We start from the raw sequence: 21,695 nt of genomic DNA on the forward strand, positions 1-21,695 counted from the left end.
TTCCTAAATTCATTTATCGGTTTTAATAGGTTTTCGGTGGAATCTTTGGAGTTCTCTATATGTAGCATCATGTCATCTGCAAATAATGCCAGTTTTACCTTTTTGTTTCTAATTTGCATGACTTTATTTATTTTTCTTGTCTTGTTGATGTGGCTAGGACTTCCAATACTATGTTGAACTACATGTGTTGAAAGTGGGCATCCTTGTCTTGTTCCTGATCTTAAAAGGAAAGCTTTTAGCTTTTCCTCATTTAGCATGATGTTAGCTGTGGGTTTATCATACATAGCCTTTATTACGTTGAAATATGCTTCCTTTATTCTCACTTTGCTGAGTTTTTATCACAAACGAATGCTGGATTTTTCACTTTTTCTGCATCTATGGATATGATCATCTGATTTTTGTTTTTCATTTTGTTTATGTGGTTTATCACATTGATTGATTTGCAGATATTCAACCAACCTTGCACACCAGGAACAAATCCCAGTTGATCGTGGTGTATGATCATTTTAATGTATTGATGAATTTGGTTCGCTAATATTTTGTTAAGGATTTTTGCATCTATGTTCATCAGGATTATTGGCCTATAGTTTTTTTTTCATATTTGTAATGTCTTTGTCTGGTTTTGGATTCAGGGTAATGGTGGCCTAATAGAATGAGCTTGGGAGCCTTCCCTCTTCCTGAATTTTTTGGAATAATTTGAGAAGAATAGGTGTAAATTATTTTTTGGATGTTAGGTAAAATTCACCTATAAAGCCATCTGTTCCAGAACTTTTGTTTGTTGGGAGCTTGTTGATTACTGATTTAATTTCATTAGTAGTAGTCAGTTTAGGTTTTCTGTTTCTTTTTAATTCAACCTGGGAAGATTGTATGCTTCTAGAAATTTATCCATTTCTTCCATTGTCCTATTTGTTGATGTATAATTGCTTGTAGTATTTTCTTAAATATTTTTGTACTTCTGTGGTGTTCATTGTCACATCTCTTTCATTTCTGATTTTATTTGTTTGGGTTCTCTCTCTTTTTTTCTTGACTAGTCTGTTTACAGATTTGTCCCTTTTGTTTATCTTTTCAAAAAGCAAGCTCTCAGTTTCACTGATCTTTTTCATTGTTTTTGTTTGTTTGTTTGTGGGTGTTTTGTTGTTTTTTATTGGGGAATATTGGGGAACAGTGTGTTTCTCCAGGGCCCATCAGTTTCAAGTCGTTGTCCTTCAATCTAGTTGTGGAGGGCGCAGCTCAGCTCCAAGTCCAGTCACCATTTTCAATTTTAGTTGCAGTGGGCACAGCCCACCATCCCATGTGGGAATTGAACCAGTAACCCTGTTGTTCAGAGCTCGTGCTCTAACCAACTGAGCCATTGGCTGCCCTATTTTTTCTTTTTTTTTTTAGACCCTATTTTGTTTATTTCCACTCTGATCTTCATTATTTCCTTCCTTCCTATTTCCTTTGGGCTTTGTTTGCTGTTTCTTTTTCTAGTTCCCTTAGGTGTACAGTTAGGTTGTCTGTTTCAGATTTTTCTTGTTTCTTTAGGTAGGCCTGCATTGCTATGAATTTCCCACTTGGGACTGCTTTTGCTGTGTCCCATATATTTTGGGATGTCATATTTTCATTTTTTGCTTGTCTTAAGGTATCTTTTGATTTCTTCCTTGATATTATTGTTGACCCATTTTTTATTTAGTACCATGTTATTTAGTCTCCATGTATTTGGAGACTCCATTCAGTTTTTTCCCCTTATAATTGATTTCTAGATTCATACCATTCTTGTCAGAGAAGACACTTGATGTGATTTTTTTTCTATTTATGGAAAAAAGAAATTGATATAATTTTATTTTTCATAAAAATTTTGTTAGAATATATTTGGAAATTTTATACAAATTCAAAATGTAATATTTTCTCTAATACTTTATATAGTTTTAATCATAATTTAGTTTTAATCATAATATAAATGAAGTGTAATGATTTTTAAAAAAATCAAATCCCATATAGATCTTGCCAAATTCTATCAATTTTCCCCCAATGAGTTATACGCTACCCGTTATTTTCTTTCTTTTTTTTAAATTAAAGTTTATTGGGGTGACAATTGTTAGTAAAGTTACATAGGTTTCAAGTGTACAATTCTGTAATCGATAATCTATATACCGCATTGTGTGTTCACTACCCAGAGTCAGTTCTCTTTTGATCACCATACATTTAATTCTTTACCGTCATCTACCACCTGCTCCCTCTTTACCCTCTGATAACCACTAAACTATTGTCTGTGTCTATGAGATTTTGTTTCTTTATTTGTCTATCTTATTAATTTGTTGCTTTCAGTTTTATATCTGTTGTTTATATCAGTTTATATCAGTTTTATATCTCAACAAATATTTATATTTGTTGCTTACAGTTTCACATGTAAGTGAAATCATATAGTCCTTGACATGATATGATTTCAATCTTCTTAAATTCATTGAGACTTGTTTTGTTGCGTAATATGTGGTCTATCCCGGAAAATGTTCCATATGCACTTGAAAAGAATGTATATTCTGTTGCTTTGAAGTGAAATGCTATGAAAATATCAATTAAATCCATCTGCTCTAGTGTGTCATTTAAGGCCACTATTTCCTTGTTGATTTTTTGTCTGGGAGATATGTCCATTGAGGTCAAGGGGGTGTTAAAGTTTCCTACTATGATTGCGTTGCTATCAATCTCTCCCTTTATATTAGTGAACAATCGTTTATATATTTAAATGCTCCTATGTTGGGTGCATAGATGTTTACTAGGGTTATGTACTCTTGTTGGATTGATCCCTTTATTGTTATGTAATGTCCTTTTTTTGTCTTTTCTTAGAGTCTTTGTTTTAAAGTCTATTTTGTCTGATATAGCTATTGCTACCTGAGTTTTATTTATTTATTTATTTATTTATTTATTTATTTATTTATTTCCAATTTTATAAAATATTTTTTTCCATCCCTTTATTTTCATTCTACGTGTGTCTTTCAATCTGAGGTGGGTCTCTTATAGACAGTATATATATGGATCTTGTTATTCAGTTAGCTACCCTGTATCTTTTGATTGGAGCATTAATCTATTTACATTTAAAGTGATTATTGATATGTACATAGTTATTGCCATTTTATTACTCATATTTTTTATATTTTGTTTATTTGTTTCTTTGTTTTCCCCTTCTTCTTAAAGAAGTCGCTTTAACATTTTCTGTAATACTGGCTTGGTGGTAATGACTGCCTTTAGTTTTTTTGTTTTTTTGTCTACTTGTTTTTTGTTTGTTTGTTGTTTGTTTGTTTGTTTATGTGGGAAGCTCTTTATTGCTCCTTCAATTTTAAAAGACAGTTGCTGGGTACAGTCATCTTCATTCTACGTCTTTGTTTTTCATCACTTTGAATATTTCCTGTCAATCCCTTCTGGCCTGCAAAGTGTCTGTTAAGAAATCAGTTGATAGTCTTATGAGAGCTCCCTTATAAATAATTAGATGCCTTTCTCTTGTTGCTTTTAGGATTTGTCTTTAATCTTTGCCATTTTAATTATAGTGTGTCCTGGCGTGGACCTGTTTGGGTTCATCTTGTTTGGACTCTGCACTCCTGGGCTTGTATGTCTATTTTCTTCACCAGGTTAGGGACATTTTTCTGTCATTATTTTTCAAATAAGTTATCAACCCCTTGCTCCTCTTCTCCTTCTGGGATTCCTATGAAGGTAATGTTGTTATGATTGATGTTGTTCCAGAGGTCCCTTAAACTATCTTCATATTTTTAAAAATTATTTTTGTTGTTGTTGTTCCAATTGGTTATTTTCTGCTACCTTCTCTTCTAAATTGCTTATTTGATATTCTTCTTCATCTAATCTGCTGTCCTTTTCTTCTAGCCTATTCTTCATTGCAGTTGTTTTATTTTAGACTGGTTCTTTTTTACGGTTTCTATCTCCTTTATGCTTACTTTCTCTGTTCTCACTATGTTCCTTAACCATTCTTAAAACCAGTTTTAAAAGTTCTGTCCCTGTTAGGTTGGTTGCTTCCATTTTCTTTATATCTATTTCTGAAGGTTTCTCCTATTCTTTTATTTGGTGCATGTTTCTTTCTTTCCTTACTCTGGCAGCCTCTTTGTTTTTTGCTTCAATGTATTAGGTTGATTTCCTATTTCTTTCAGTCTTTACTGGGTGGCCTCATGTAGTAGTTGTCCTATGTGGTGCTGTGGCACAGTCTCCCTGATAACCTGTGTGCAGTGTATGTGTTCCAAGAGTGTCCCTTGGGTGTGATGTATGTATTCTCCTGTTGTAGTTGAGCCTTTATTGCTTTTGGCACTTCCGTGGGTGGGATTTACTTTTAGACTGACTGGCTGTGAGGATTAGCTATGCCTACAGTTTGTGAACTGCTGTGTGGGGACTGACCTCTCCATGGGGAATTTGTCCTAGTGTGCTCTTGTACCTATTGAGACGACCCTTTGGGTGCACCACTTGTAGGGTTAACTAGGTAGTGTTCTGTTGTGGTCTGAGGCTGGCCACTGGGTGTGTTGTGTGTGGTCCCTCTTGATAGTGGCTCGGGTGCAAGCCAATTTCAGCCTTGCCTGTGACTGATCTAGGGCTAAATTATAGGAGCTAAAAAGGTATATGTAGTTGGTTGCTCCCTGCATTGGACCTGGAGATCTGTGGGTGTGGCCTCACTGTGCATTGAGGCTGGCTGCCACCAGTATTTGGCCTGGTACAGCTTAGAAAACAGCCCAAGCCCCACCTAGGCCTGTTGCCACCTGCCAGCTGCCCATAAGGCTCAGGGCCTCTTTAGGTGTGCAGGCTTGGCTAGTTGACCCAATTTTGACAGTGCCTCTGGTAATGTCACCTGAGTTGGGCAGGGTGGCATTCCAGGGATTCATGGGATGTCTTCACTGGTTTTCACAAAGTTAATGCAGATTCAATTCTTGTACCAGTGCTGAGCCTGTGGCCACTCTGCAGAAAGCCCTGAGAACACTGTGACCAGCTCTTGCTTGCTCCAAGCCCACAGATCCCTGAGAGCCATCCAAGAAAGCCTGTGGCAGGAACTGGGGCTGACCATCTGCCACCAAATATTTCCCAGGCCACTGAGGGCTTCCTGCTGCTGTACAAGCTTCCAGCAGCTTGTGGGCATTGGGCTGGTCACCCAGGAGCTGTGAGTGCCCTGTCAGTGCTGCACAAACTGGGTGGGACAGGGTCTCAGGGAATCATTAAGGTGGTTAATGTGCAAATTTTATGAGAACAAGGTAGTCTCAGATTTGGCCCTTTGGGGGAGGGTTCAACACAAAAAACGATGGTGCCTTCCTGTAGGGTACACGTGAGGCAAGTTCCACACAGAGATAATGGCGGCTGTCCCCCTAGTCCTCATCTTGAAGCCACACAACTCAATCTTTCCCTGTATGTCTCTGATCCCTCTTGAGTTGCCACCCTGCTGCCAGAGCCCAGGGTGAGTGTCTGCAAGTAAGTGAGTCTGTGCATTGTTCCTTTAAGAGGATGTCTGGGTTTCTAACCATCTTCCATCTCACCAGGATGGACAGATGGAATCTGATTTTCATTGTCAAATGTTGTGGGGACTCTTCTTTCTGACACAGGACCCTTGGGCTTGGGACACAAGAATGGGGCTGGGACCCCCTCGCTCTTCAGTGGGGACCTATGCTGCTGAGGTGTCTCCTCCCAGTGCTCAACTACTTACTACCTGTGGGTTTGGGGTCAGCCCCTTTTGCATTTCCACCCCTCCTATCAGTCTCTATGTGGCCTTTTATTTATATCTTTAGTTATAGGTGTTCTGATCAGCTACTCTTTAGATTATTCTGGAGATTAATTTTTCTATAATTTAATTGTAATTTTAATGTGATCCTGGGAGCCAGCGGGCACAGTGTTTACCTGTTCCACCTTCTTGGATCTTTGCTAAATTCTTCAAATTGGAATTCTTTATTGATGCTATTAATAGTGATTTCATTGGAAAAATAATATGTCTTTTAGTGGATGTATATAACAATATTGTGGATAAACCACAATTTCTATACTTCATTCTTTCTTACAAGAGCTTCAGGATGAGTTGTTGAAACAAGAAGATAAAGCATCCAAGAATGCTTTGCTCTAGAAGGCTATGAATTGATTTGATAAAAGGTACTCTCATTGTCAGTTGTTTCTAGGGACTAATAAAATAAGCATGATCCTAGACCAGAAGAGAATATTTGAAAGACACATTAATTTTGAATAAGGAAGTACTGGGCATTTGGATAACTACTAATTCCACAATTTTTCAAGTTCAAAATATGTCTTAGTTTTAGATTACAAATTTTGTAGATTATTATTTTCATTCACATGAGTTATAATGTCAAACATATTCTTATCTAATGCATTTACTTTGGTCCATTCCTCTGCTTGAGAGATTTTTCTCCAAGGTATTCACCTGACTGATCTTTTATCATTCAAGTCTTAGATGAATATCAACTTCTCAGGAAGATTTATCTCAATCCTACAACATTTACAAGAATTACCCTCAAATAGACATTTTGAACTATATGTATACACTAGAATAAACTGGGGAATTATAAAAAGTGTTGATGCTGGGTACTCACCAGGCTAATTAAATTAAAATCTTCTATTAGAGAGCAGGCACCTGTTCATTTTAATAGCTTTTAGGAGGTAACTTCTGCTTATGGCCTAGATAAAGTAAGGTGGAGTATATTTATTCTACAGCTTGAAACAACCAATAAAGAACAAAATGCATGGAACAACCATTTTCAAGATAATGAATATAAAATAATGAAAAAGAGTGATCCCAGAGAGAAAAGGAAAATGTAGTTGAATCCTATAAGTGTCTCGTTTTAAAGGCTTGAGGGAGTTTTTAAGCCATGCACTAGGATTGGGTACCCTAGCAGTCTTCATGAGTTGGGAGGATAGAGCTAAGTCCAAAATGACAAAATGATCAAGGTGGCTTGGATTCACAAGACAGAGTAACAGAAAGGAGAAAACTGCAGAGAAAGAACACTAGAGATCTGCAGAGGGCCCCACTTGATAATTCAGCAGAGTTCAGAAGAGCAATAATTTGTGAAGACACGACCTTAGGTCTGAGAAAGAGTAATTTTTCCCTGAAGAAATGGAAGAAACAGTATTCAGTGCTCAAATATCTTTGAGAATCATGACTGTTCCAACCAGCCAGGTTAAATACACTCAAGTTCACAGGCATTGGGTTCAGTAGTGCCTCAATACTAAGACAAAAGTACACCTAGACCAGAAGTTATCAAAGTGATGGTAGGAGAGGGCAAAAACTTTGCATGGGTCAACTTGCAATGACTAGAGACATTTTTGGTTGTTAAAACTTTGGAGGATGTACTATTGGTATGGGGATGATGATAAACACCCTACAGTACAAAGGTGTTTCTTCCACTTGAAGGATTAGTCATCTCAAAATGTTATAAGTGCTGAGGTTGAGAAACCTTGCTCTAATCAGTGTCTGGTCTGGCCTAACCTGTCATAAAACAAAACCCAAAATGATCAGACTGTTTCAAAATAACTTGATTCTCTCCATGAATAAAGCTCAAGAATATTTATAGGAATACAAAACTATTTAGCACCTAACACTGTAAAAACCACAATGTAAGGCAGCCACTTACAAAAATAACAGGTATGCAAAGAAGCAGGAAAAAAATAGTCCATCATTAGGGGAAAAATTCATCAGTACAAACCCCACATTAACAGAAATGTTAGAGTTACCCAAAAAAATATTAAAAAAGAGGTTACAACTTGTTAATACCGTGTTTCCCTGAAAATAAGGCCTACCCGGGCAATCAGCTCTAATGCATCTTTTGGAGCAAAAATTAATATAAAACCCGGTCTTTTTTTACTGTAATATAAGACCCAGTCTTATACAAGACCGGGTCTTGTATTAATTTTTGCTCCAAAAGACACATTAGAGCTGATTGTCTGGCTAAGTCTTATTGTTGGGGAAACATGGTATGTTCAAAAAGTTAAGTAGAGGCAAGATAGGTATTAAAAATATCAAAAGCCAGTTTCTAGATATAAAAATTTATAAGATAGAGGAGAAACACATTCAATTTGATTAAGTGCAGATTAGACTGTGCAGAAGAAATTAAATAGTGAAGTTGGAGAAAGAGCAGTAGAAATGAAAATGAAGCACTGAGAGCAAAAGGATGAAAAAACAATGAACAGAATCCTACCAGTAAGCTGTGGGACAGCATCAAAAGGCCTATTTCACATCATATGTAACTATAATCTCAAAAAAAAAAAAAAAAAGAAAGAAAAAAAGATATGGGAAGAAATAAATTGGTAGACAGGGACAAAAAATATTTAAAGAAATGAAAGGCTAATTTTTTTTCTGTATTTGATAAACAATAAACATTGAAAAAATTACATGAAGGCACATTATATATAATGAAATTCCCTAAAACTAATGGTAAATCACTTCAAATGTAGTCATAGAAAAATATACATTTTGGACATGGGAACAAATAATATCTTGATAGTAGATTTCTTTTCAGAAACTGAAAGTGAGAAGATAGTGAAACAGCATCTTTAAGTATTTGGAGGGTAAAAAATGATAACCTGTAATTATGTATCTAAAAAAACTCTTGCAAATAAAAACAAAGATTATTTTAGACATACAAAAGTTCAAAAGATTTATTAACAGCAGATCTGCACTACAAGGAAGATAAAGCAAATACTTTAGGAAGGAAAATTATAGTAGAAAAGATAACTTGTACCCTCAGGCAGTACTACCACACTTCACACAAATCAGCGGATTTCCGATAAATGATTGATTGGATTAATTAGGTGATTAATTGAGTGATTAAAAGTAGTTAAGTAAATAGTTTAGCAAGGTGTCATTGGAATAATGAGGTAAATAAGAAATTCAATTCTCAAGTCTATTTACATTTGGTTTATCCCTCTGGAATAACTTCAAGCATCTTTAAAAACTGTGGAGTTGTACTAGTTTCGTGAGACAAGTGTTTAAGAGCAGCTTCTTAGAATGAAGACTCAACATCACATAGTTTCACTGAGAATGTTAGTAATAAAAGTCCTTTATTAGAGTTAGTCAAAATGCTTTATGGATATTGCATAATTTTCCATTGCTTCAAGTAAAGAAATTCAATCTTGATTTTGCTTCAAGTAGCAGAATCACCATATCCCCACCTTCCCTTGAAGAAAACTGAATTATTCTAATATTTATTAATCTATTTTTTAAGACAGTGTCAAGTAGTTCTTTCAGTTGAGATGAAAAGTAAACATATCCTCTACAAATATTAGTACTTTTCTGACAAAAACCTCAGTAAGAATGGCAACTTTCTAGTTTTTTTTTCCTTGAGTTATTAATAGCATATACAAAATGCAATGCAGTCAAATATACAAACAACAATAGTATCAAGTTTCTCTTCTGAATTTGGAAAGTCATAATAGATATTGCTCTTCCTTATACCTCTTACAGGAAGCCCCCATGTTTCCTAATGGTATGCAGTCTTCTTCACTGCAGTAAACATGAATACAAGTGTGTTCTGGAGATATTTGACTGATGGATATCAACATCTTCAAAATATTGAAATTAAAACTTAGCATTCTATATCAAAATAAGATCATATTCAAATATGAAAACAAAATAAGAGCATCATTTTTCTTCAGAACTCCTTCATTGTAAGAAATGCAAAAATAATTTTATATGGGAATGCAAAGGATTGAATAGCAAAAGTATTCTTGAAAAAAAAATATATATACCACATCTTCTTTATCCAATCATCTATTGAAGGACACTTTGTTTGTTTCCATGTCTTGGCCACCATAAATAAAGCTGCAATGAACATCGGAGCACATATATCTTTATAGATCAAAATTTTTACATTTTGGGGGTACATACCCAGGAGAGGGATTGCTGGGTCATATGGTAAATCTATTCCTAATTTTTTGAGGAATCTCTACACTACCTCCCATAGTGGCTGCACCAATCTGCATTCCCAACAACAGTGTATGAAGGTTCCTTTTTCTCCATAGCCTCTCCAATACTTGTTATTATTTGTCTTGTTGATGATAGCCATTCTAAATGGTGTGGAAACATGGATGGAATTTGAGATTATTATGCTAAGTGAAATAAGTCAGACAGAAAAAGTAGAGAACCATATGATTTCACTGATATGTGGGATATAAAACTGAAAACAACAAAGGAACAAGATAAACAAATAAAGAAACAAAAACTCATAGACACAGGCAATAGTTTAGTGGTTACCAGAAGTTAAGGGGGATAGGGGGTGGTAGATGAGGGTAAAAGAAAGCAAATACATGATGATGGAAGGAGAACTGACTCTGGGTGGTGAACACACAATATGATATATAGATGATGTATTACAGAATTGTATACCTGAAACCTATGCAACTTTACTAACCATTGTCACACCAATAAACTGTAATAAAAAAAGAAGAAAAAGTAAAAGAAAATTAGAATACTGTATGATTTCAAGACTTATTAAAAGCTACAATAATTAAGAAACTGTGGTAAAGTTTTAAGCATAAAAAATAGATCAGTGGATTGGAATACGTTGTCCAGAAATAGACTCAAGTTTATGCTGTTTATTGATATTTGAGCAAAGTACAAGTCAATTCAGTAGAGAAAAAGGGAAAAAAGACTGCAATACAGGTTTAAAAAAATGTATAAATGTTCAGTGAGCACTAGAAAAGTTGATAAAATTTATCACTAGGTAAATAGAATTAAAACCCAAATAATGTATCTTTCATATACACACACTAAATAGAAAAAGACTGATAATGCCAAATGTTTTTGAGTATGGAAAACATTGAAACATTGATTCATTGATGGTAGATAGTAAAAATGTTACAACCACCTTGGGGAACTATTTGACAGTTTCTTAGAAAATTAACCATACACCTATCTTAGTGCTCAGCAATTCAATATTCTGCCATTTATTCAAGATACATGAAAATATATGTGCACATAAGCACATGCACACACAAGTTTGTTCAAGAATGTTCTCAAATTTAGATGAACAAATATAGACAAACCCCTTTTGAATATAGAGTTATCGATAAAAGGAAATATTGAATCAAATGCAACTTCAATTAATTTCAAGATCGATAAATGTATCAAAGGAACTCAAACACAAAAGTATGATCCCGTTAATGATTTATAATACTAGTCTATGGTGAGGAGACACAAATCAGAAAGTGTTAGCCTTGAGGTGGGTGGGTAGAATTGACTGAAACTCATCAACAAGGGACTTTGTATGGTGATGACTTTGCTCTATATTCTATTTGGGGGGTGGTTACACTAGTATATAAGATTTTCAAATCATATTGATCTTAACATTTAAAATATATTCATTTCACTGTATATAAAATATACCTAAATAATAAAATGCTTAAAAATAAGAGTAAATTTATATATATGCATATATATACATATATATGCATATGTATATAATATATAATATATAACATATTTTAAGAACAAATAAAACATATTTCTATTTAAATAACAGTTCATATTATAAACCAGATTATCATTAATGTTATTGAAATACACCTTTCCAAATCTGATAATGTATTATCATTACATAGTTTACCTGATCTGTTCAATCAAAAATCAGTTATTGGATACCCTACAAAATCTTTACAACATTATTGATTACATTCCCCAAATTGACTTTTGTATCCCCATAGTAATTTAGTGGTTACCGATTGTGCTTTCTAATCCCCTCATCTTTCCCTTTATCCCCACCCCCACTCCCATCTAGCAACCCTCAGTTTTTCCTCTATGTCTCTGAGACTGTTTCTAGTTAGTTCATTATTCTTTTCTTTAGATTCCACATATAAGTGAGATCATATGGTATTTATCTTTCTCTGTCTGATTTATTTCACTTAGCATAATGTTCTCTAGGCCCATCCATATTGTTGCAAATGGTAAGATTTCTTTCTTCTTTATGGCTGCGTAATACTCCATTGTATAAATGTACCACTTTTCTTAATCCAGTCATCTACCGATGGGCATTTTGGTTGTTTCCATGTCTTAGCTATTGTGTATAGTGCTGTAATAAACATCGAGGTGCATAAATTTTTTCAAATTAGAGTTTTGGATTTCTCCGGATAGATACCTAGGAATGGAGAGACCACCTCAGGGATGATGTAGATGCCTGATCACTGCACTGTACATCTGAAGCTGAAGCTGAACAATAATGAATGTAAACTACAATTATATATATATATATATATATATATATATATATATATATATATATTTACAAGAAGTGGAGTATAGCATTAGGAATAGACACAGTGGAAATGTAATGGCTTTTCACGATGTCAGAGGGTAGTAGATGGGGGGAGGGGAGTTATCACTGTGTGAGGGATATAAATGATAAATGTCTATTACATTGCTTTGTACACCTGAAACCAATAATAAAAAAAGGCAGTTGAAAAAAATCAGTTATTGTAGTTTTATATTATATGATGGTACATACCATGTAAAAATCAAAACCTATTAGTTTTCTATATACGTCTTATTAATATCTAATCAAATATTTATTTATTTTCATAAAGATAAATTCTACCCAGAAATAATTTATATCAGCTAGCAGGGCTCGCATTTGCAAAAGGATTAAATGAGAAAAACACAAAAACACAAAATCAATGAAAATCCCACTCTCTGGCGGAGACTCAGCTATGATTAAGCATTAAATTTTATTCTACAGGTATCCAAGTAGTATTGTTAGTTACTATTGTTACCACAGGTCTATTTTTAGGAATAATTGAGGTAATTAAATATGTCTTATAGCCTAGTCCTTTAATTGCACTGAGGATGTTTATAATTTCACTCTTCACCCTGTGCTAGTTTTTTAAAGGATATTTTCTCCAACTCTTTTTCTCGATACAAACCATTGCTTACCTTCCAGTTCAAAAAGTGCCTGCATTGCAATTGAGCAGCTAAAAATTACTTGATTGAGCACTGTTTCTTGGGTGCTTTATGTTGTCAGTTCTGTCTCTCTGTCCTACTTTCTCTCCTACCTGTCTTTATTCTTGGAATCCTCACTGTCATATCACTTCTTGGAATACAAATGTGAATTATAGTTGTGCAATTCCTGCTTTTTTAATCTTTAAATTTATATATATATATATATATATATATATATGTATACATATATATATGTATGAATGTATATTTATATATGTATACGTATATATATATATATATATATATTTCCACATTTTGGCCATCTTTGTGAGTACCTTCAGAACTAATTTGATCCGTTTTATTTCTACTTATTTATGGGTTGTATAAAAATACATTCCCAGAGTAGGTAATTTGAGAGCAATATTTACTAAAAAATATGGTTTTTATAATTACTTGTAAAAATAGTGATTAGCAAAATACTGTTTTGCCGATTACATAGGCCACTGAATTCCTAATTAGAATTGATCTTTGGAGTTTATTTATACAATTATGTGAAAAGCCTGTTCCATTAATTTCCTTATTTTAGAGGCAGTATTGAGTATTGAGTATTTAGAGGCAGTCTCACTTTTTCTATATATTTTAATATTGTTAAGTGAGTTATATTTTCAAATATTTTGCATCAGGCCACCAACTATTAGAATATTTTAATATAGCTTTGCATAATATATGTTTAATTATAAGAGAAATAGAATAAATACATTTAAAAATGGGGTAGGTTATAATTTACTACAGGGAAGTGGTTGGAAATTTTGACGGTTCTTCAACCAGCCATTTAAGATGGGATTAAACAGTGATTTAAGTGATACTTATTTACCTTTTCAGTAACCCTTACACTCCTGAATGCATAAAAGGAAAAGCTCCCCTATTGATACCAAGGAATTCACATAGTTTCCAATGCTACCATAGCACAGACACTACTAAAACTGGATCAGTGAAAGTGTTCACTTTGGAGAAAATAAAACAGAAAAATACCCCCTTTTTGATTGAAATCGAAGATGCTGTGTATATTAGTTTTCTTTGCTACGAAACATATTCTAACAAAGTTAGTGGCTTAAAACAGCACAGATATTTCCTTACAGTTTCTCTGGATCAGGAGCCTGGGCGTGACTTAGCTGGGTCCTCTGATTAGTATCTCACAAAGCTACAAGTAGTGTGTCATCCAGGTCTGAATTATCACATTGGTTTGACTGGGGAAGGATGTGCTTCTAAACTCTCTTAGTTTATTAGCAGAATTAAATTCTTGAAGTTGTATGACTCATGAGGGCTTGCTTCAAAGCCAACATTTGGAGAGAGAGAGAGAGAGAGAGAGAGACAGAGGAGGGCGATTCTAGCTAGATGGGTGCTACACTGGTAATCACACATACATATTTAAGTACATGTCATCACCTTTGCTGTACTCCATTTATCAGAAACAAATCACAAGTTCTATCCACACTCGTGAGAACTGGATTACACAAATATATGAACACCAGGAGACTGGGAACATGGGAGCCACCTTAAGATCTGTCTGCCACACTGCAGTTACTGTATTTGTGTTTAAGCAGTGTGAGAACATATTCTGATGTCCTCACTGAGGTCCCCAATGATCAAAGAATTTCGTAAGAATTCTGGTCATCTTTCAAAAACTTAATGATTTTTGAGCCCTGAAATAGCCTGGCTTAACGATAATAAGATTTTTGCATTAATTTGCTGAATATACCTGAGCAACTTTGAGTAGGTCCTCTCTCTATACATATCCTGAGTGAGAAAACAGACCTGAAACAGGGGCCAAAAGTATCACTTATATGTGACTGTTCTAGAAATTGCTAGGGCTAGTAAATCAACTAAAAGAAAAAAATATATAAATCTGGAAGAAAAGTTAGAGGAATGATAAAATGTCCACATGAAAAACAGTCAATTGTGGACATCTATCTCTAAGGCAGTAAGTGAAGCCGTTTCCTTCACATTTTCCTAAGAAGGAAGTAGGGTATCTCACAGCTACATTGCTACATGAAATCCAAAAATATTGAAATTGTTTCAAAGCTGATGACTTTGCAGTTGTTTCCCTCTGAGAATATCTAGTCTAAAGAATTAGGTCCCTGTCCCAAGTATAATACATAGCTAGACTATAAAACACTTGTAATAGGAAGAGAGCCACATTTTTATTAAAGAGATTTCCTTTTTCCCACATTCCTACATTAAAAAAAAAATCACTTCACTGTTTATGGAAACCAAGTGGACGAAGAAGAGAATAAAATATGTTCTATTTTTGACTTGCTTATTTTGCAAAGACCCTGGGGTCTAGAGGGTGAAGCCCCATGTAAGGAACTGTAAAGGAAAATCCACAGAAGCAATTAATCTTTTCCTGGGCTTCTGCAAGGCAAATCGAGCTGCGGCTCTTGGCCCAGCCACACTTTAACACTGAAATGGCTGGGATCAGTAATACCTTGCAGCCCTAAATCTGTTTTTAGCAATATGACATGAGAAGCAAGGAGACTTTGAATATTCACCATAAATGGATGTAACCAGTTTGGGAGACAAATTGAGATCATGGATGCTCTCAAAGTAAGCTTTGGTATTAGAAATTCAGATTCATTCCCATTGCTATTTGTTAATAAATTTATGCTTGTGTAATCTTGTTTTAAAATTTTGTCAGCTTTAATCTTGAATACTGATCACAGTGAAAGATAATACTTATATGCACAAAAGCTCTTAGGTTCTTCAATAATGTCTAAAACTTTAAAGGAGCTCTGAGAACTAAAAAATTGAGAAATGCTGCTTTAAAAAAACAATTTAGATGACTTATAGAAATTTATCGACAGTTCTAAGTATATTATAATTTCCTTTATATGTTTTAATTCATGTTATTTAGGCTTATGTCTAAACACATTTAAGTACATATATTATTATTGATTTTTAACTATGGTTATCATATAACTTGTCATCCAAACAAAGACACTTTGAATGTATTCTATCATATTATCTCTTGAAGGATATGGGATATTGGACATAAAAGTATATCTCCCAGTTTACACCAGCATCTAAGCTCACTGTATGTTTAAAAAAGGTTTCTTGTCTTTAGAGAACCTGATGAGTACAACTCTTATATTTTTGAGATTTGCTTTATGGTTTTATATGTTTAATTTAAAAAAATGTTTCACATGTATTTGAAAAGAACATATATATTCTGTATTATAGTCAGTGTTCCACATATACCAATTAGACTAGATGTTAATTTGTACTTAGCAAATATTCTACATCCAAACTATTGCTTGTTTGACTTTTTGTCTGCTTAATCTTTATTTTCTGAGAGAGGTATGTAAATCATTCTGTCGATTTTAACTTTATATTTTATAAGCATGCACTTTCCTTCTTTATCTAAAAAATTCTCTTAATAATGAATTATAGTTATTAACATTGCTATAGATGTGCTAAATTTCTTTTTAATATTTGATATGTATATTCTTTTCATTATTTTTTTCTTTCAACTTTGCTGTGTCCTTAATTTTTTCCAAGATTTCTCTTCTGAAGTATGGATGGGTATGTGACATTTCCTACTAGATGTCCATTTGACTATCTAAAAGCACATGTAACACAGAAAGTCACAAACCAGGTGATCTTACCTCCAAAACCCTGCTGCTGCTTCTTTTTAATGATAAGTTTCACTTTCTAGTTTCTCAGAAGACATCTATAATTTATTTCTCTCATAGTACACATTCAATTTAAGAATATAGTATTGCCTCTAACTTCAAAATAGATTCAACCACTTCTTACTATATTACTACTCTACTCCAAACTACAATTCTGCCTCCTCTGAATTATAGTTTTACTTATTTATCAAGTACATCTTTCACTGAAATCTAATGTCCCTGCCAAAAACCTGCACAAACCTTGAGTCTATACATTTTCGTCGACAACAACTAACCAGATCACAAATTTTTCATCATGATCATCCACAGGCCCCCTCTGCTTACCCCCTTCCAGTAACTAACTACTGAATTAATAATTATTCAAAGTCTATCAGAATAGATTAATTTCAGCAAATTACAAAATTAAAAAACAGAATTTACATTACGAACACATGTAAGTCTCACTTCTGTTGTTCAACATAAAGTTTGTGAGATTCATATGTTGTTGTGTGGAGCAAGAGGTTCTTTTTCTTCATTGCTCTATACGGTATTTAAATTTATAGACATACCATGATTAATTGATTTATTTTACTGTCCGGGGACAACTGGGTTGTTTCTAGTCTGAGTCAAGTAAAGCTGCTATGAGTATTCTTAACCATGAAGTTTGACATACATATGCATGTATTTCTGTTAGATATGCATCTAGGAGTGGAATTGTTCAGTGATAAAGTTAATTTGTTAAATTGGGACCCACCAAATGGAGGCCGCCCCAGTGGCTGGGCCACCTTACAAATCTAAACCTAGTCAGCCTTCACTTATGGAAAACACATGCCAAGGAAATCTAACATACACCTATCACAATTCTCCAACTCAGCTTTGTAGCTAGTTAAATTAACCCTAGAAATAGAACCCTAGGCTAATAGAAACTATTAGCCTTAATGGAAATTCCCAACCTCCTAGCCAATCATGCCTTGTTCTCTTGTTGCCTCTTCTAATGCTCTATAAATTCAGACTTGCTCAAATCCCTCAGGAAGGCTGCTCCACTGCTTGAGAGGAAATGTAGTCCCCCAATTCATGGATTGTTTTCCCTTGAATAAAGGAAATCAAACTCTTTACTAAATTGTCTCTGTTTTGTCGTTTGACAATTTTGGGAACAAGTTGGGACTGGAAGACAGCTGTTGAAGATTTTAGGATAGCTGCTAGAGGCCACTGAAGGTACCTACGGAGCCCTTCCAGTTCACCGCCTCTTGTGCCGCACTCCAGCATATCCAGTAAGCTTCTCTTGGATAAAACTCTGCTTATTTTCCTTTTTCAATTCTTTGAGTTTGTTTGTTTTAATCTTGCATTGTGAAAGACTCCAGATTTTTTGTGTTGTAGAGAATTGAGGTGTGAGTGAGAGACTTCAGGTTTTACATAGAGCTACTGAGTGGGCCACAGTATTGGGGTTTGTGGTCAACCTCAACTACAGGTGAGGTCCTGAGAGATCTCAGGGACTGTGCACAAGCAGCCAGACACAGGGAATCTGGTTGAACTAAGGAGAATTACTTCAACAAAGGAAAATAATCAGTAACCTCCAATATGAGAAAAGCAAGATGGTGGCCATTAGGGGACTCACAAAAGTCCTCGCTTTGATTGGTCAAGATAAGGTCTTTGGACTAACTAACCAGGTAACTAATAAACTGTCATGTGCTGGGTCAAGTCCAAAACTTTGCTGCTAACATAAAAAGTTAGTTTGTTTGATGATTACTTTCACCTGGTCTAACTGGTTTGCCAGCCTGGCTTGATTATACATGACCAGAGAAGCATAAAACGTCCCTGCTTGGAAGATGTCTTGAGCTCTTCCAAAATCAGTATTCATCACATAAATTTTGGAAGTTTAATCTTGGGATGAAATGCCTCGTATATGAATAATAAGGTTTTAAAAGCACACACCTCTGTGCATGTGGCTCTATCTCCTCTGATTACTAGAGATCTAGACACTCCCTCTTCTTGTAATTTTCATTTTCTTTATTTGATAATCTTCATTATACTGAAAAAAGATTTTTATGCTGCCTTGAATACATTTCATGCTTTGGGGAAAAAAACAAAAACCTGGCTTTGACTATCCTAGAATATTTGGAAATTTGTATTATCCACTAGATTTCTTGTCTTAAAATAAGTTGTAAGATTTAAATATGTTAAAATTTGATCCTAAACATTTTTCAAGATTAAGCAATATTGTGAATGAATTTAATAGTTTTATGAATGGATTTAATTTTCTTTTAAATTATATTACAAACAATGCAATTAATATTGCATTGTAAAATATGTCAAGTTTTAAACCTGGGATGTGATACTTTAACTTCAGAAAACTATTATATTAATAGTAAAAGAAGTGAGTAATTAGATTGCAAAAATTTTACAGATTGAAAGTATTTTAAATATTCTTACACAAGGATGAGAGTACTCTAAGCTTTCCTTAAAGTATACTTTTGTTCTGTATTTTTTTTTTTTAGATCTGTGGGTTAAAGGAAGTAAATGAAAATAGGCTTCCAGTTTATGTCAGCTTCAAACCTTTGAGATTTGCTCATCTCTCTTTCTGAGTCTCATGAACAGGTAAGACGACATGCAACCCTTCCATTCAAATCTGAAAGAAATGGGTGTTCTTTTTAGTGTCTGCTTCAAGTACAGTCCTTTGAAGTCTTTACAAACACCCTTCCAAGGACCTGAACTTCAGATCAAAAGATTAAAGGAAAAAAAGTAAAAACACAGAAGACCTTTTATTCCCCATATTTTGTGGAAATTATATGACATGTTTGAGGCCAAAATGTGTCTTTTTCTTTTTTCCCTTTTTTCCTTTTGTTATATTTTTAAAGATCAATTTAGGAAATATTTATATATGGCTTTCTCTTTGGTAGGGACATGCTTTATGCTAGAGATGTGTTTTATTCTGTGTAAAGTGTGATTAATAATTCCACTCTTCAAGGCTATGGTGTTACTGTTTAAGAGGATAGAAGTAGTCATAGTTAAACACAAAGTCTTGTGATGCACAGAACCAGGTTTAAATTTAAGTTTTATGTTGAATTTATTAACTTGTTACTTATGTTACTTTAAGCGTATACGTATTGGGGATTGATTTTTCTCTGTTTTATAAGGAAATAATAATACTTCCACTAAAACTTTCTGTTAACAGTTTGCTTATTTAATGCACAAAAGTTAGAGAATGTGTGTGAGATGTGTGACACATAGTAAGTGGTAATTAAGAGAAAGCGTTTTAAATATCTTGTCATTCATTATTATTGTCATTATCGTCATCATTAGTTTCTTAATATTATAGTACACGGCAACCTCTCTAATATTTTGGAATTGGGCTTAATATTAGGTGTGAGATATATAACTATTCCTATTAATAGTTTGATTCTCTTACCAGAAAAGACTAGGTAGAAATATTGATTTTTCACTTTTCAGTGTTATAGGAACATATACATCTATTTAGATCAATTTAATATATTCTACAGAAAATTACAATGAGTTATTAGTCAATTTAAAAAGGGACTATCATTTTTGTTCTTAATTTTTCCTTTTACATTAGGTCTATGATAATGGTCAAGACTTGTGTTTCTCTTCTTTCCTTTTTGTTTTTCACCTTAGGATATTTTCCTACTTGTTAATAGGTTAAAGCTGAGGGATACTAGGAGAATAAATTTAATGAATATTAATATTTCTGACCTAAAATGTCCTAAATCAGAAGGTCACATATACTCTGTTAGCACATACTCTATCTTTAGCACTTAAAATAAATAACATTGTCCTCTGGTAAATTATAGTCTGTAAAGAAATAATGCAGATGTACATGCATATGTGGAATACCGTGTTTCCCTGAAAATAAGACCTAGCTGGACCATCATCTTTAATGCATCCTTTGGAGCAAAAATTAATATAAGACCCAGGTCTCATTTTACTATAAGACCCAGATTTTATCTAATCTAATCTCATCTAATATCATCTCATCTAATCTAATACCGAGTCTTATATTAATTTTTGCTCCAAAAGACGCAATAGAGCTGTTGGTCCAGTTAGGTCTTATTTTCGGGGAAACACAGTAGTATAAACTGTTTCCTATTGAAGGAAGTGACTATATCTTTTTTATTCATTATTGTATATTTAAGGTTGGATCATATTCTTAATTGTACTATTGGAATATTATGTGTAAAGTCAGGTTTCCACCATTCCTTTCAACTTTTCTTAGACCTTTTCAATTAATATTCTTTTTAGAAAGTGATGCATCTCATACAAATCTCAAAACTGTTTTTTTAATTGCGACATAGTTTTATATACTTTGAAATGCTCAAGTCTTAAGTATATCATTTAATCACATTTAATGACTATTAAGACAGAACAGCTCCATCACCCTACCTAATTCCCCATGAGCCCTTTTCTAGGCAAACCAGACAGGACTCTACCAAGAAAAAAACCTTGATCTAATTTCTATCACTATGTTTAGTTTTCCCTCTCTTGTAATTTCATTTACATGGAATCATACAGTATGTATGATTTTTTACTCCCAGCTTCATTGACTAATTATAATATTTGTGTGATTATTGATACTGTTATATGTATTAGTAGTCCATTTCTTCTAGTTCTGAGTAGTACACCCCTATATTAATACATCATATTTGTACATTTTCTTTATGGTAGAATTCTGAATTATTTCCAGTCTTTGGCTCTTATGAATAAAACTATAATGAACATTATTTTTAAAAGGCTTTTGTAGACATAGGCTTACAATCTCCAAGAAACTAGAAATTAGGTGCAATATATGTGTGACATTGTATGTTCCCACCTGCCGTGTATGAAAGCTCTGGTTGCTCCACATCTTCTACACATGGTATTGTCAGTTATTTTTTTTTCTCCATTTTCATGGATATCTAGTGTGTCTCATGGCTAAATATGTCTTTCTGTGATGACTAGTGAGGTTTAGTTTGGACTACTAAGGTGGAGTTTAAACCTTCCACATTCTTATATAGTTTTTCTGCATATTGTATTTATTATTGAAAGAGGTATGCTAATGTCTTCAATTATGATTGGGGGATTTGTGTTTAGTTCCTTTTAGTCTTGCAAATGTTTACTCTTGTATTTGGGAACTTGGTTAAAAGGTACAT

Source organism: Rhinolophus ferrumequinum, chromosome 12 (genome assembly GCF_004115265.2).
Source record: "Rhinolophus ferrumequinum isolate MPI-CBG mRhiFer1 chromosome 12, mRhiFer1_v1.p, whole genome shotgun sequence".
Taxonomy (NCBI): Eukaryota; Metazoa; Chordata; class Mammalia; order Chiroptera; family Rhinolophidae; genus Rhinolophus; species Rhinolophus ferrumequinum.